This window comes from Myotis myotis, unplaced genomic scaffold (assembly GCF_014108235.1).
Source record: "Myotis myotis isolate mMyoMyo1 unplaced genomic scaffold, mMyoMyo1.p scaffold_m19_p_15, whole genome shotgun sequence".
In the NCBI taxonomy this organism is placed as follows: domain Eukaryota; kingdom Metazoa; phylum Chordata; class Mammalia; order Chiroptera; family Vespertilionidae; genus Myotis; species Myotis myotis.
In genome coordinates this window covers 43,000,527-43,018,165 of record NW_023416319.1, presented here as the reverse complement: position 1 = coordinate 43,018,165, position 17,639 = coordinate 43,000,527, and the positions used below count along the sequence as shown (strand labels likewise).

The 17,639-nt window shown below is 40.5% G+C and overlaps 1 protein-coding gene and 1 long non-coding RNA gene across 6 annotated transcripts in view; both read right to left on the bottom strand.

The window, feature by feature from the left end:
• MCU (mitochondrial calcium uniporter) overlaps nucleotides 1–17,639 on the bottom strand; it is a 176,499-nt gene that overhangs the window by 66,295 nt on the left and 92,565 nt on the right. The window lies entirely within an intron of this gene.
• LOC118670135 overlaps nucleotides 192–17,639 on the bottom strand; it is a 93,105-nt gene continuing 75,657 nt past the window's right edge. Inside the window, exon 4 of the long non-coding RNA XR_004972230.1 lies at nucleotides 192–444. This is a non-coding gene — a long non-coding RNA (uncharacterized LOC118670135). The remainder of the gene's footprint in view (nucleotides 445–17,639) is intronic.

Below are 17,639 nucleotides of genomic sequence, written 5' to 3'. Positions count from 1 at the left end.
CCATCACTAGCTACACATTTCCCCATCTTTCAGGTAATTTGTGGATACGCTCCCAATAGAACTTTTCTTGTTTTGAGGCAAACCAAATCCAATTTTCCACTTCTTCGTACATTTTGAAGTGCTGCCTCAGAAAGTTTGGAAGAATCTACATCAAACTGTTAATGGTTTTATCTCTAAGGAGAGATGACGCCTGCTTTTCACTCTACAACACTTCTGTATTATATGACTTACTTACAAATTCCAGTAAGAAAAATTTTCTAAATATTTAAAATGCACTTAGAAAACATTTGGGGAGGATGTAATAAAAACACAGTGGTTACCTTTGGGTTCTAAAATGATGGGTAGTTTTTCACCTTTATGCATTTGGTTTTAGTAAAAATTAATGCCACATTAAGTCGTTTTCCTTTCTCCTCTATGTATTTCTGTATTATTCAAATTGCATAACTGCAACATGAAAATAACAATAAAAACTTTTAAACCTCAATATATTAATTATGTTAATACTGTTTTACTATCAGAATCTCATAGAGGTTAGAGAACATGTACAAGATCACACAGCTGGAAAGAGATATACCTAAGGCAGCCCACAAAGAGTTATGGTTCACCACAAAGATATAACAATTATGAATATCTATGCACAGCAGCTATTTGTCATAAAGAAACAGATACCACATCATAACTACCTCAGAAGCCAGCTTTTCTAGTAACCAAGAGCTGTGATTGAATTGTGAATGAATAAGTAACAGTGTGCCCATGTGTTGTTACTTGGTGTTAGAGGAGAAATTTGGCACAGCTCCCTGGAGTGTATTTTTCTTAGAGTTATGGTAGAAAGCATTTTAATATTATAATAAACTAGAGGCCCGATGCACAAATTCGTGCACAGGTGAGGTCCTTCAGCCTGGCCAGCGATCGGGCCAATTGGGACTGGCTGGCTGGGAAGAGGGACCACGGGAGGTTGGCTGTGGGAGCGCACTGACCACCAGAGGGCAGCTCCTGCATTGAGCATCTGCCCCCTGGTGGTCAGTATGCCATCATAGCGATGGGGATCAGTCAACTAGTCATAACGGTCACTTAGGCTTTTATATATATAGATAGATAGATATACTTAGTATATAACGTAATAAAAAATATATGCAAACCTTAAATATAAAACATGAGATTTCAAAGAAATTTCACACTTGCAAAGGATTTCCCTAGATCCTGAGATAGGGATACTTTAGGGCAGCGGTTCTCAACCAGTGGGTCGGTAGCAACATTATAGTTATGAAGTAGCAATGAAAATAATTTTATGGTTGGGTCACAACATGAGGAACTGTATTTAAAGGGCCAGAAGGTTGAGAACCACTGCTTTAGGGGAAGAGCTTGAAAATTGCTTAGTACAGTATAGTAACTTTTTTTGTTATGATGCCAGGTGAGATCATGTGACAGTTTTTGTGGATAAACAAAGTAATCAAAAGTTTTTTAAAAAGGAAAATAATGAGCCCGGCTGGTATGGCTCAGTAGTTGAGCCAATATTGACCCATGAACCAGTTGCCTCCTGCACGGCCCCTACTGGGGATCAAGCCTGCAACCTGGGCATATGCCCTTGGCTGGAATCAAACCTGGGACCCTACAGTCCAGTCCCCAGGCTGGCGCTCTATCCACTGAGCCAAACCAGCTAGGGCAGTATAAACTCTTTTTAAGTTTTAACTTACTTTCCTCTGAAGAAATCTCAAAGTACTTTTACTATTTATTGTGGAAACATTTTAATTTTGTTGTGCATAGGTTTAATATGATTTAAAATCCACTTGTTTATAACTTTAGTGAAGTTGTTTTAATCTACTTGTTTATGGCAAAAAAAAAAGTTGCTTTCATATAAGTATGAAGTTGTATCAATATGTCATCATCCACAATGCTTTATTACAAGAATGATGTAAGTCATGCTAGGATGTCATCATTCTATTCTACATCTATTGTCATTGATAAGCTGTCAGCAGTCCAGCAGCTGAGGAGCCCAGCTGGGGGCTTATCATTACTAGTAAGAACATGTGGAAAAGCAATGGTGAGGGGACATACTGAGAGTTTGTGAGGACTATTTGAGAATTTTGGGGTAGTGGAGGCAACTCTTTGATAACCTAAAAACTCTCCGGAGACCCTTAGGGCACGTGCTCCTATCTTGGGGACCCCTGGCCAAGACAGTGGTGATAAACCAGGAAATAGCCTGTGAAAGATATCAGCCTGCCTACCAACCGTGGCATCTGGTTCCCTAGCAATGTGCTCTAGCAACAGGGGCCTTTTTTGTACTGGCAGCTGGAAATCAGCTCTTGGTTGCTCACCCACTCTCCTGAGTACCTCCTCATATAAAAAGGTTTTATTTCATATTAAATCTGAACTTTATTTCTTCACTTCCCTTTCCCTGGAACAATCGTGTGATTAATCTCATTTGTTTGAAGTATGTTATTTCTATATTTTGCTTATTAAGAGCTATCATCCTGTATGCTATTGGCTTGTGATATCATTATAATTCCCACAGCGAACTTGTGCTAAATATATTGCTGGCAAAGACAAACTCAATCTCGGAGTATAACTTTTGCTGCTTCCCACAAAACAAATATATACAGATATACTGTACAATAAATCCACATATACCCATCACCCGATTCAACAATTACCAATTTTTGGTTGATCTTATTTCATCTGTCCCACATCACATTTCCCCCACTAACATTATTTTGAAGAATATCCTAGAAATTATATGTTATACACGAATATTTCAATATCTATAAGATAAGATTATTTTTAAAACATAGTTATAATTGCCACACACACACTTTTTAATTTTTAGCACTTTTAATGGAAAACTTTCTAAAATTTAATCATTTTACTTAAAGCATATTGATTATAAAACAACTTTTATTTGACAATTCAGAGTCAATATTCCTGGAAGTAGGGATATATTCCAAGAGCCCCAATGGTTGCCTGAAACCTCAGATAATACTGAACCCTATATATAGTATTTTTTTCATACATACCTATGACAAAGTTTAACTTATTAATCAGGCACAGTAAGAGATTAACAACAATAAATAATAAACGATTGTGACACCAAAATAAGTTACTTGAACACAAGCACTGCAATACCTTGACAACAGATCTGATCACTGAGATAGATGGCTACTAAGTGACTAATGAACAGGTAGTGTAGTGTATGAAGTTTGGGTACATTGAACAAAGGAATGATTCACATCATAAGCAAGATGACTATTCAGAACAGCACACAATTTAAAACTTATGAATTATTTCTGAAAAATTTTTTAAATTTCTTGTTGACAATATTACAGATGTTCTCCTTCTCCCCTGCTTTACCTACATCCCCATTTAGTATTTTTGGACTGCAATTGACCACAGGTCTTGAAACCCCTGAAAGTAAAACTGTAAATAAGGGAGGACTACTACATACTCTTGGCAATCCCTCTGCCCATCTACAAAGACGATGAAGAATACATCACATGCATACTATTCCTTCCAGGGAGAATCAATCACTGAAGAATATCCACTAAGTATATAGCAATAGAGCAAGGCTTTCAAGATTTTGAAATGCCTCCAAAATACCTGATTTGTCTATCTGTGTCAGATCACAATATATTTCTTTGTTTCTTATTTCTCTATAATCAAAATGAAAAGCACTATTATGATTCAAATATTTAATGGATTTGAGATCCTAGGAGATTAGATTTCAACTGAAGTGCTGGTATTCACAAAAGTACTTCTGTAATCAAAGCTTTATGAGCACAGTGCCTGGTAGCTTTTATTATATAGCCATCACTTTCCTAGATACATACCTACAAATAAATAAGCACCAGGGAATCCTAGGGATACCCAGGTTAATTTCATCCAGCAAAAAAAGAGATTAAATTTAATAAGAAATGTATATTACTACTCTGTGCTTAGTATACGTTCATCTCCACTCACAGCAATCACTCAAATTAAGATCTACAAAATAACAGAATTGAAAAAATAAAACACCAGAATTATCTTGCAGAGTTTTCTTTTTATACCACAATTTCTAAAAGGAGTACATATACTATACCTTAGATCTCATTCAATTAACAATCTTTATATGTTTGTTTAGGCTTCTGGGAGGTATATAACAAATACAACTTCCCGAGTAGCTTTCAACACTCCCTAACTGGGGGCGGAAGAAGGAAGATAGAAAGCACTGAAAATAAAAATAAGTCTGGAATTAGCCTGAAAGTTATTTTCCTTCTTTTTGTATAGAAAAAGCCATTCACTTAATACAGATTTAGGGACTGTCTCTTCCCCACTCTCCTTTGCTGAATTTTCCAACAGGAAACACAAACACTAGGATTAGACCAAAATGCTCCTATCAGGCCTGCAATGCTGTAGGGTTAAGAAAGATCCACAGAGTTCAGAATTCTGATGTATATGTCTATAGTTTAAGTGGTCTATGACAATGCATGGCACAGACTACTGTGCCACAGAAAGTTTCCCACACCAGCCAGAAGCAGAGCCAAACCAGAAACAAAGCCAGTAAATATATCCTAAATGTGTAACCAGAAACAGTTTGTAGGTCATATAGTGTGTAGGGAGTGGCTATAGGATTAAGCCTCGGACTGACCTGTTGGCAAAGCCACAAACAAGTCCCAGCTTGGAGGGCACAGCTCTCTTAGCATAATTAGGCTTGACCTTATGATGCTCCCTAGATATTATCTGGGTAGCTAATGGGCTGTGGGAGATGCAGCAAGTGCTGCCAAAACAAGTGAAACTCACAAGAACATTGTAACTATGATGACCACTACCTTGTTTACCTCTGCCTATAAAATAAAGGCTCAGCTTGTTGTCTGGATCTCTCTCTGTGGCCTTAGCCAGGCACAGGAGATCCACCTAGACTCAGCTTATTCTCTTTGTCTGTCTTTTCTACATCCTTCCCCCCCACCCCCCACCCCCCGCAGGCTCACCGAACCCTTGGCTGAGCTGGCAAGGCACAATAGTGAGAATAGGAACTGAATCCTTTTGAAGATCCCAGATCATGCTACATGGCTCTCAGATTTCTTTTCTAGTGCTCCATGTGTTATTGTATGATTTAGGGGACCTTTAAAAGAGAATAACTACTTTTGTGCCATGATTAAAAATATGAATGTAATTTCAGAAGCCCAGGAGTGTTATAAAGATTATTGTATTGATAGTCTGTCATTTTCTGGGGGTACAAATTTGATGGAGAATTACAAGGGAACAGGACTTAACCAAAATTAATGGAAATAAAAAGGGAGCTCAGTTGGTTGAGCGTTGTCCCATGAACCAAGAGATTGAATGCAGGCTCAATCCTCAGTAGGGGGCTTGCAGGAGGCAGCAGATTGATGTTTCTCTCTCATAGATATTTCTCTCTCATAGATGTTTCTATCTCTCTCCCCCTCTCCCTTACTCTCTCTCTAAAAAATAATCAATAAAAACATTAAAAAGAAAAGAAATAGAAAGGGAGGGCTAGAAATACTGGAGATAAACTTCACCAATCTTACCTCTGAGGGAAAGGGATGAGAAGAACTAACTAATCCTGTGCGTCAAATATAGTTTAATATCACTTTACCTGGAACTAATATGGAAATGGAGCAATTCTTCCATAAAACAAAATCAAAGAGAGAGATCAAAACAAGATGATCTATATATATAAAACCCTAATATGCAAATAGACCAAACGGCGGAACAACTAAACAACCGGTCACTATGACATGCGCTGACTACCAGGGGACACACGTGGAACATTGCAGGCGTTGGCAGCAGGCAGCAGAGTGCAGAATATGACGGGCATTGGCCACAGTGGGATGGTGGAGCAGGTGAGCGGGGGTGCCAGACCAAGGCGGGGCTCTGGTCACTGTCATCAGGGCGAGCCTCTGGTGGTTACTGAAAATTCTTTGCTCCTGCATGCCGCGGTCCCACCTGGCTCTCACACCTGCTGCCAGTGCCAGAGCCACTGCTCGCACCCGCTGCCGGCATTTGGTGCCGGCCCTAATCACTTGGTGCTGTCAGCCGGTGTGAGTGGCGGCCGACCCCAATCATCCCTCAGGGCTTCTCCACCTCTCCCTGCTCCTGAGGGGCAGTTGGGACTGGCAGTTGCCTCTCGCACCCGCTGCCAGCACCAGCCCCACTTGCACCTGCTGCCAGCGCCAGAGCCACCGCTCACACCTGCTGCCAGCACCCGGCACCAGTCCCAATTGCTTGGCGTCATCAACAGGTGGAAGCGGCGGCTATCAACCCTGATTGTCCCTGAGGGCTTCTCCACCTCCCCCTGCTCTTGAGGGGCGATCGGGGCAGCAGCTGCAGCTCGCACCTGCTGCTGGCGCCGGCCCCAATGGCTCCATGCTGTCAGCAGGTGCAAGCGGGGCCGGTGCTGTCAGTGCGTGGTAGCAGTGGCGGCAGGAGCAGGGCTTGATGGCAGAGAGAGGACTGGGGGGCCGCGGCAGGAGGGGCCGGGTGGGGGCATGGAGGATGGGCCAAGACCTGCCCCTGTGCCCACCGCAGCCTTGCGGCCCACAGTTCCTTTCAAGGTGCATGAATTTGTGCACTGGGCCCCTAGTTAGACTATAAAAGGATAAATAGCTAGCATTACAAATTTTATAGCTAAAGCCAATGTAGTTCTAAACACATCACAGACATCTGAGGAATGCTGTACTATAGTTACCTAGAGGCCCAGTGCATGAAATTCATGCACAGGTGCAGTCCCTAGGCCTGGCCAGCTATGGAAGCACAAGCGTCTGGTGTGGAAGGGCAGGTCCCAGCTGACCTCTGGACCCTGGGCAGCACCTGGGCTGCAAGGCCCCTGTGCACTCTTCTCCACCTGAGTCGCCAGGCCCACGCCCAGCTCCCTTAGTGTCTGGGAGCCAGGCAGCAGCCCTACCCCCCACCACTGGTCACACCTGCCTTGGTGTGGCACCACCCACTCACCTGCTCCACCATCCCGCCATGATCCCACTTTCATCGGGGCCCATTGGGGCCGGCAGTGCCTCCACTGCTGCCCATTGCCAGCGCTGTGTCGCCGACGCCTGCCATGTTTCACGCTGCCTCCTGGTGGTTAGCACACATCATAGCGAGCAATTGAACTCCCGGTTGAGGGGACAATTTGCATATTAGGTTTCATTATATAGGATACGCAACAGCAATCACTCAAATTCCAGACATTTGACTGTATTAGATATTAATTGGTACCCATACTACTAACAACAAAACTTGAATTATATAATACTATTTAAATCTAGAACATCTTACTATCTATTATGCTAAGATTATATTCTTTAAAATTAATTTCAGAGAGGAAGGGAAAGGGAGAGAGAGATAGAAACATCAATGATGAGAGAGAATCATTGATCGGCTGCTTCCTGCATGCCCCACACTGGGGAACCCATAACCCAGGCATATTCCCTGACTGGGAATCGAACCGTAACCCCCTGGTTTATAGTTCAACGTTTAACCACTGAGCCACACAAGCCGAGGCAAGCTTATATTCTTAAGATCATAACTGTTTCCAAAATTTCCAGCCATTCAATTCCATTTTTGGAACTGGTCAATTCACTGAATGTGTCAATTCTGTTACTTGATGATGGTAGGTTTTAACGTCCCTAGTGTGTACCTTAGCATATGTGAACTCGGTCCATGTGAGGACCAAGGATAAAGACTGAGAAGTTACAATTCTGCCCTCTAATTTTCACTGTTTACTACCCCAAACTTACCCCTTATAAGCCTCAAGGAGTAGACACAGTAATCATTCTAAACAGATACAAATTAAACAGTTACAGAATTCAAGAACTCTAAGCACAGCCTTATTTTTTCCACTTAGGGAAAGAGATAACGAGATTCAAGAAAATAGCCAAACTGGCTCTAAGATATCACACTCCATCCTAGATTGTTGTCAGAAGAAGGGATTCAGACAAACCCAAACTTTACTCTCCTTAGTCCTTACTTAGTAAATGTTATTTTTATTCCAAATAAACTACCTGGTCCACTGCCCAATATCTTTTAAAACAAGCTAGCACTCTGTCATGAGTCAATTACTCACGATGTGTTACTATGTGACAATGCAAAATATAAAATGATTTTAGGACATTTTCTTTACCCATCCCTTAGCAATATGGATGTGGTGTAAAGTTTCCAAATAAAATATACTAAATAAATTTTACTCATCACTAGTTTGTATATGTAGCCATTCATAGAGCCTACTACATATATAGTAGGTTTCTACCATAATCCCATCATTTCAGTGCTACCCTGGAAAGCAGCCACTGTGCTATTTAACCAGCTAGAGTCATACACTGTAAGTCAACAATTACTTGTGTGGGTAAAGGCTGGATACCTATTAAATAAATAGGCCAGAACTCCCTCCACAAACTGGAATACAGAATAGAATCTGTCCTTGTTTCCTGACAACTGTTACCACTTTCCTCAAATAAAAAGTATAAACTCTGTGCCTATTATGTACAGAGCAACACTGAAGAAGATAAAGTATAAAACAAGGTTCATGTGGGCTAATAGCTAATACTCTAATTAGCAAACATGGTGCAATCATAAAAATAAATATACATTGGTTTATAACAATACTTAATGCCAAATAAGAAGTAAACACAATGCAATTTAAATAACCAAGAGAAATTGAATTTTCAATGTCTCAAGATTATTGTGGGCAGAGTGACCAGAGAGAGCTTCTTGAAGGGGTGACCTCAGCTGGGTCCAGAAGGATCTGTTATTTTAAAGAGTTCAGGGCAGCAGATATGTCTTACAAATTATGTTTTAGCTTAGTATTAAAATCCTTTTATATTACATTATTAAACTAATAGAAAGAATCAGCACAATTAGGATTTGAAATTGGATGTTTCTAGTTCTAAAAACTCCTCTCTGTCTACCATGTGTGGCTCATTTTTGTAGGCAGCAAAAGCAGTGGCTGTTCACTCAATGTCAATGTGTTCAAAGATAGGCTATGTATATTTTTTAAAACTAGCCATAACTCCACAGTTATCCAGAACATTAACTAAACTGGGTGACATCTCTGAACATCAACCTCATATCTAATGAAATGATCTCAATGGCAAATCAGTCCATTATGTATCATTCTATTCTTGAACTTTTACTGCATAGCTTAGTACATTATTTTATAAAGTCTTACTCATTGCACCATGGACAGCATTCATCTCTTCTAATTGGAAAGAAACACCTTGTAGACAAGGATGTATTATTTTTCTTCAGAATTTGTAAAGTGATCAATACATTTCCAGAGTGTATATTCAATAAACACCTATTAATTAAGATTTGCTGAGATACACTCTTTGATTTCTAGAAAAATCTCCTTTCCAAAAGTATTCTCTCTTCATCCATTTCTATTATTACATAACTAACACTAAATTAAATGGCTACACATACATGATAATGTTTTCCTTACAAATTATACCAAGGGGAAAATTGCTGCCCAGTGGAGTCTTACTATAAATAAGGGTCAGGGATAAAGTGAGCCCTTATTTCCATGAAATGAGTCAATAGGAGAATTTTACATGAATACTAAAAAGTGAACAAAACTGCAATTCTGGTCTATATGCCAACACACAAAAGAAGCTCACTTCAATCTGTCAGACAAATGCCTACTCAACAAGGATGACTTCCTAGAAAATATTTGGCTATTTTATATTCTGTTTCTTTAATCTGCACTAACCATGACAATCAGAGAATGTTTTTAAACTCTTGGATATATTTCTATTATGCACACTTTTAAAAGCTCTGAAATGTATTTTAATAATGCATGTCTAGTTCCTGCATACCATAGACAAATTTATAAACCTAAGTGTAGTGGGTGGCAGGAGGGAGGTGGAGGTACAGATGGAGGCAGAGAGAGAAGAGAAAAAGAAAGATGCTACTTCAGTAAATACACAACTAACCTTACTGCAGAGACACCAAGGTTATTAGAAAACTGCTGGCAGAAGTGCTGCCAGATTTGTCAGGAGCAGCCACCACTACCATTTGCCTCGCTGACTGCGTGATATATGTGGAAACTGAGGAGATTCTCCTGCTGGATCATGAAACTGCAACTGCATGCTAAATAAGTAGAGCAGGAGGGGCCTGGGAAAATGCAGAGGAATCCCTGGACTATGTGGAATCCCATCTCCCTTGACAACAGCAAGATTATGCTTGCACAGTTCTATCAAGCAAGTAAAAGACATACTAGGAATTGGCTGATTTGTATTTTAAAAACATTCCCTATATGCTTTCTGGTCCTCACTCCAACAAGGGCATTATCATTTTAGAGCTAAAAATGCATCAGCATTTAGGAATTCCCCCAAATTCACTGGGTAGGAGGAAGGGATTCCCCACACCGGAGCCCAATGAAAAGGCAAAGCTGCTCTGCAATATATTTTAGCCAGAGAGGCAGAGTGCTCAGCAGCCCTCCCACATACACCCACGCACACCTAGGGACAGGCTTCCCCGGCAACCTGCACTGAAATGAGATGCCCTTCTCTCCCTGCGCAGTGCCACGTTAACAGTTATGGGAGCTACTAGGTGCACAAAGGAATCTTCCTGATAGACAAGGACATCCAGAGAACAAATTGTTTTTGCAGGACTTTTTTTCTTTGATATGCCAGTAGCCAGCAAGCTTATTTAAACCTTTTCTTAAAGCTCTCCTATAACTAACTGTAGCCAATTAACTATTGCACTTAACCTTCCAACAAAATGTTGAGGAAAATTATGCATGGCTTACAAGGTGGCCTGATTTTAAGTAAATAAATCACATATATTAGCTTTAAAAAACCCAATTACTATCTGCATAAAAGACATAATTCTAAGAGATTAAGAAAACAGAGCAGAGTTTACCCCAAATGTAACAGTATTACTTTGATAGGATATTTAAAAAAGAAAACAATAGCCTGTGTATTTCCCTTTTAGTCAAATTCAAAGCAAGCAATCTCTCTCTGAAGAGAATTATGCAATACCATTTACATTGGTTGTTAAGAGGAAGTAGAAGGAAATTTTTTCTTTGAAAATGCCAACCCCTCTGAGATCTAGGTAAATGGGCTCTTCAACCTTGCAAGTACAACATGAAGGGTTAAGAAAGGAACTACAGCTTCCAACAGTGCTGGGCTTCCCTTGAATCAAGCAGCAGATTAATTATGTGGAACAGCCAAAAAGGTAGAGTAATTGGATATTGACTTTTGGAGGCTGATAAATTTCCATAATGCCTTTGGCCCTAGGGCTCATAATAAACTTCCTAACCTGCTTTTGAAACTAGAGTCCAGGACAGAGTAAAAAAAGAAAATCCTTTTTTAAAAAAAGAAAAGAACTAAGACAGAAAGAAACAAGCAATGCTACTTTTTAAAAAAATTGAAGCTAATCATGAAGATCCTTCCTACATGCATCTGATTTTAGGGACTTTTCACACTTTATTCTCCACCTCGTTCCACTCTATGTGTTTTTCTTGGCATGATCTCTCCTTTCCCTTTGATAAAATGAACAGTATATGCTCTATAGTAACACTCTGGATACAAATGCTCTCCCTACCAAAAGCCTTTCATCCTGCAATGTCTAACTTGACATATTTTTAACTTCAAGAAAATAGGCTATAAATCCCAACACTGCCCCACTAAGTGAACTCTTTTAGAAAGAGAGGGCTCACACAGTATATGCAATACCTCTAAGATGCCAAAGACAAACCCAAATGAGTAGCATGCGGCAATTCCATATCTGGGTTTTTTCCATCCCGTTGTCCTAAATAATATTCTAAAATAAATAAGTGTCAGTTGTTTTGGTCCTGGGGATGCGAGTGAAAGAATGGGAAAAATTTAAACAACATAATCTAATTTCATCCCACTTCATCATAGCATATGATCTTTTTAATGTATTACTGAATTCAGTTTGCTCATATTTTGTTGAGGATTTTTACATCTATGTTTATCAGGGTTATTGGCATGAAATATCATTTTCCATCCCTTTACTTTCCATCTGTGTGTGTCTATCTATCTGAATTGGGTCTCTTGCAGGCAGCGTACTATGTATGGGTCTTGTTTTCTTCTCCATTTAGATACCCTGTGACTTTTGATTGTAGCATTTAATCCATTCACATTTAAAATAATTATTGATAGGTATATAGTTACTGCCATGTTACTATTCATATTTTTTATCTTCCCCTCCCCCTTCTCCTCCTCCTCCTTCTTCTTCTTAAAGACCCTTTAACATTTCTTGTCATCCTTTACCTTTTTCTTGTCTGAAAAGCTCTTTCTCCTTCCATTCTAAACGATAGCATTGCTGGGTTATCTTGATTGTAGGTCCCTGCTTTTCATAACTTTGATTATTTCATCCCTATGTCCATTGCAGCATTATTTACGCTAGCCAAGATATGAAACCAATCTAAGTGTCCATCAATGGATAATTTAATAAAGAAGTAGTATGTATATACAATGAAATATTACTCAGCCATAAAAAAGAATGACATATTACCATTTGTGACAACATAGATAAACCCAGAGGGTATAATGCTAAGTGAAATAAGTCAGACAAATACCATGTGATTTCACTGATTGGTGAACAAACTCAGTGATACAGAAAACAAGCTGATGGCTGCCAGGTAGGAGAAGGGTTGGGCAGCTGGTTGAAAATGGTAAAAGGGAAGATGGCAGCATAGGTAAACACCAGAAATTGCTGCCTCCCACAACAAATTCAAAAATACAATTAAAAGACAAAACAGACATCATCCAGAACCACAGGAAGGCTGGCTGAGTGGAAATTCTACAACTAGAAGGAAAGAGAAAAGCACACTGAGACTCAGAGGAGGTACAGAAGTGAAGAGGTACAGAGGTGCACGCGGCAAAGGCTGGCAACTGAGGACGTGGTTGTCTTTTTGAATCGGGAGCGAGTCACAAGCCCCTGGCTGCTCTGAACTCCAGTTCCGGGTGAGTCTCCGGGAATCCAGACTCATACAGGGAGAAACTGGACTGTCTGGCAGCGGGCAGAACTTGGAACTCAAGGGCGGCTTTCTCTCAAAGGTGCTTGCATCAATTACCGGGACACTAAGACTCGGGGCCCCTTAGGGCAGGGCTGAGGATCAGCTATAGCTGCTTGCACCGCCCTGTTGATTCCCTGATTCCCGCCCCACCCAAGCTGCGGCAGAGGCTTTTGCATATGAATGCCCTGGCCCTTTGCAATCTGAAAATTACCTAACAAACTGCAGCTGGGCCAGACAGACCAAGAACTTCCAAAAGAAGGCCCAAGGCTCCACAGCAGCTTGCATTGCTTCACAGCTGGGCCTCATTTGGGCACCTCCAAACCCCAAACAAGGAAGGGGAATCTGCAGTTCTCTTCATAGCTCCTGCTGGGTAGCCTCAGGCAGAGGCTAACTTAGCACCTCCGTAGATCCAAGAGCCAGTGTACCCAGTGGTCAGAGTGGGACCATCAAATTACAACTCCTCAGATCCATAAGGGACACACTCAGGGGGAAGACTCAGTGAGCACCAAAGCCCCACTGAAGCAAGTCTTGCCCCAGAAGAGTGTCTCCAGCTCAGAAGTTCTCCCACTGCAGACACAGCTGACTCTCACTGCCAATTGGCCTGGAGGTCAATTCCTCCAAGTGATACCTACAACAATCAAGGCTTAACTACCACAAGACTGTGCACAAAGCCCACAAAGGGATGCACCAAGAGTGTCCACCTCAGGTAATTGGGGAGGCTGAGCCACTGGGTCCTATAGGACACCTAGCACACAAAGCCACTTTATCAACACAGGGAAGCAGTCAAAATGTGGAGACAAAGAAACAGGTCACAAATGACAAAATGGAGGAAAGCAAACTACTGGATATAGAGTTCAAAACCACGGTTATAAGGTTTTTCAAGAATTTTCTAGAAACCACTGATAAATTTAGTGAGACCCTTGATAAATCTAGTGAGACCCTCAAGGATATGAAAAAGGACCAACTATAAATTAAGCATACACGGACTGAAATAAAGGATATTCTGCAGAGTTCCAACAGCAGACCAGAGGATCACAAGAATCAAGTCAAAGATTTGAAATACGAAGAAGCAAAAAACACCCAACCGGAAAAGCAAAATGAAAAAAGAATCCGAAAATACGAAGATAGTGTAAGGAGCTTCTGGGACAGCTTCAAGCGTACCAACATCCAAATTATGGGGGTGCCAGAAGACGAGAGAGAGCAAGATATTGAAAACCTATTTGAAGAAATAATGACAGAAAACTTCCCCCACCTGGTGAAAGAAATAGACTTACAAGTCCAGGAAGTGCAGAGAACCCCAAACAAAAGGAATCCAAAGAGGACCACACCAAGACACATCATAATTAAAATGCCAAGAGCAAAAGACAAAGAGAGAATCTTAAAAGCAGCAAGAGAAAGACAATCAGTTACCTACAAGGGAATACCCATACGACTCTCAGCTGATTTCTCAATAGAAACTATGCAGGCCAAAAGGGAGTGGCAAGAAATATTCAAAGTGATGAATACCAAGAACCTACAACCAAGATTACTTTACCCAGCAAAGCTATCATTCAGAATTGAAGGTCAGATAAAGAGCTTCACAGATAAGGAAAAGCTAAAAGAGTTCATCACCACCAAACCAGTATTATATGAAATACTGAAAGGTATCCTTTAAGAAGAGGAAGAAGAAGAAAAAGGTAAAGATACAAGTTATGAACAACAAATACACATCTATCAACAAGTGAATCTAAAAATCAAGTGAATAAATAATCTGATGAACAGAATGAACTGGTGATTATAACAGAATCAGGGGCATAGAAAGGGAGTGGACTGACTATTCTTGGGGGGTGGAAAGGGGTGTGGGGGAGGTGGGAAGAGACTGGACAAAAATCGTGCACCTATGGATGAGGACAGTGGGGGGGGGGTGAGGGCGGAGGGTGGGGTGGGCACTGGGTGGAGGGGAGCTATGGAGGGAAAAAAGAGGAACAACTGTAATTATCTGAACAATAAAGATTTAATTAAAAAAGGAAATATATGAGCATATATGTCTGTTTATATGTGTACATACATGTATGTATTTGTATTACATGTGTATATAATAAAAAAAAGAAAATGGTAAAAGGATTAAGAAGTACAAATTGGTAGTTACAAAATAGTCATGAGATATAAATACAGCATAGGGAATATAGTCAAAATATTATAATAACTATGTGTGTGGGATATTAGATTTATAGTGGGATTAATTCGTAAGTTTTATATATATGTCTGACCAATATAAAATGTCAACTATAATTGAAAAGTAAAAAAAAAAAAAAATCAATAAACAATATAATCTAATCCTTCAAAATACCCGGAGACTTTATATAGAATGTACCTAGATGGTATACTTATGCCAGGTAATAAAATCTAACTTTAAAACAATCTACACATTGATATCCTCTAGACAAGGCAGTGTATGTGCAATGTAGCAGTTTCATTTAAACTACTCAATGAAGAACTTAGGGTGGATATTGATTATGCTTAAAGCGAATACAGCAAAAATTTAGTTACTGTTTCCTTTTTTATGGCTGGGAACTCCCTAAACACTTTCCTGTGGAACTGTAGGCTGCAAATTGCCTTAGTAGGAGAGTCTAGTGAGAGACGCCACCAGTCACAAATATTCTCTGGATTCTTGATCATTTATCTGGTTTCCTTTAAAATTTAAGGGCTAGTCCCTGATATGCTACTGCAGGATGTTAGATACCGAACACTAGAGTCACAATAACTGCTGTTGTTCCTGGCCTTGAGAACTACCAACCAAGATGCAAATAATGCATGAGTCCTATGCAAGGGACTTACAAAGCAATCAGGAAAATAAACACACATCCTTGTAAAGTTAAATGAAGTTAAAATGGGTTCCTCAGATGAGGTAGGAATTCAGAAAGAGGATGGAGTAGGGAGAATTATGACCCCAGGACTATACAGAGGACTCTGAAGTCCTGGCAGCACTCACTAGTTAAAAAAAAAAAAAAAAAAAAGGGTAGGGTTTAAATAAATGGAAAAGAACAAGAGAACATTTGGAGGAGCATGAGTGAAGAAATACGTGTACTATGAAGGTGAAAATGTACCAGGTATTTTACAAACAAAAATGGACCAGTGTAAGTAGCCCTAAACTTCTACAAGTAGTACATAAGGTTTCAGGTGGACTGAGATGGGATATGGCATTCTTTCTTTGTTTAATTCTCACTAGAGGTGGGGGGCGGGGGGCAACGATGTGAGAGAGACACATTAATTGGTTGCCTCCTGCATGCTCCCCGACTGGAGCCCAGGATTGAATCTGCAACCCAGGCATGTACCCTTGACCAGGACTCAAACTCACGACCCTTTGGTGCAGGGGCTGGCACTCTAACCACTTAGTAACACCGGCCAGGGTGATATGACATTCTTTTGTATTGCCAATTCTTAGGTCCCTCACATCCAAATGTGTTGGGGTGTACTCTTTTATGGAATCAGTCACAATGAGGGAGGATGGGGTAGGGAGAATTATGATCCCAGAACTATACAGAGGACTCTGCAGTCCTGGCAGCATTCACTAGTTTCCCTCATGGAAGTGACCCCAAATATCTGATGAGACTAAAAAGGAGTTTCCCCTTTTTTGCAGCCTATGCATGACCACAAATCATAGTGTCCTCATTCTACCTATCATTTGGATCATCTACAAAGTTCCTGTCACTAAAATAGATTCCAGGGTTATTATCCCTTTGGCCAAGCCACAAAGAACTTAAATATATCACAGCACCAAGGAAAGGGGTAAAAAATGAAAGGAACTAATATGAAATAGATACCTATTATCTGAAGTATAGTAAGCAAATCGTTATTCTCATTCTCTGCCTAGAAATTAGCTCAGGTTAAGGTCATACACTTAAGTCTCAACTGATTCCCAGGAAAACAAAACATCTATTTATGTACAACCACACAAGCATCTTTTTCTGAAAATTGCATTTTTTAATAACCCTGAAACATTACAAAAAGTTTTCCAACCATGGGAAATGGTTACATTACCTACACAGGATATTCATATAATAGAATATTTGAGCAAAAATAGTGAGCATTTATTAATTGTGTATCAGATGTGTTAAATGCTTTATATGATCTCATTTAATCTTCCCAACAATCTTATGATGCATCCCCATTTTACAAATGAGGTTTATTTGCCAAGTCATCCTATATAATAAAAGCCTATTATGCAAATCGACTGAACAATGGAACAACCAGCAGAACAACCAGTTGCTATGACGCGCACTGACCATCAGGGGGCAGATGCTCAATTCAGGAGTGCCCGCAGCCCACAAGCCCCAGTCCAGCCAAGGTGGGTGCCAATGGGAGCCCCTCGATCGCTCCACAGAGGGAGGTGACCAGTGGCGGTGGTAGGGGACAGGGCCGGCAAGCAGGTGGCACCAGGCCGGCCAAGGTGAGTGCCAGTGGGGGCCCCCCTGGTTCCCCCCACTGGTTGCCCCACAGATCAACCCTGATCGCTGGCCAGGCCTAGGGACCCTCCCTGTGCACAAATTTCGTGCACTGGGCCTCTAGTATAAGCTGCAAAGTCCAGAATAAAAACAAAGTCTGATTCTATACTCTAAACTTAAGCTTTATGAACACACTGCCATATATTAAAATTCTAGTGTGTCACATGAAAAGATAGTAAATGTGATGC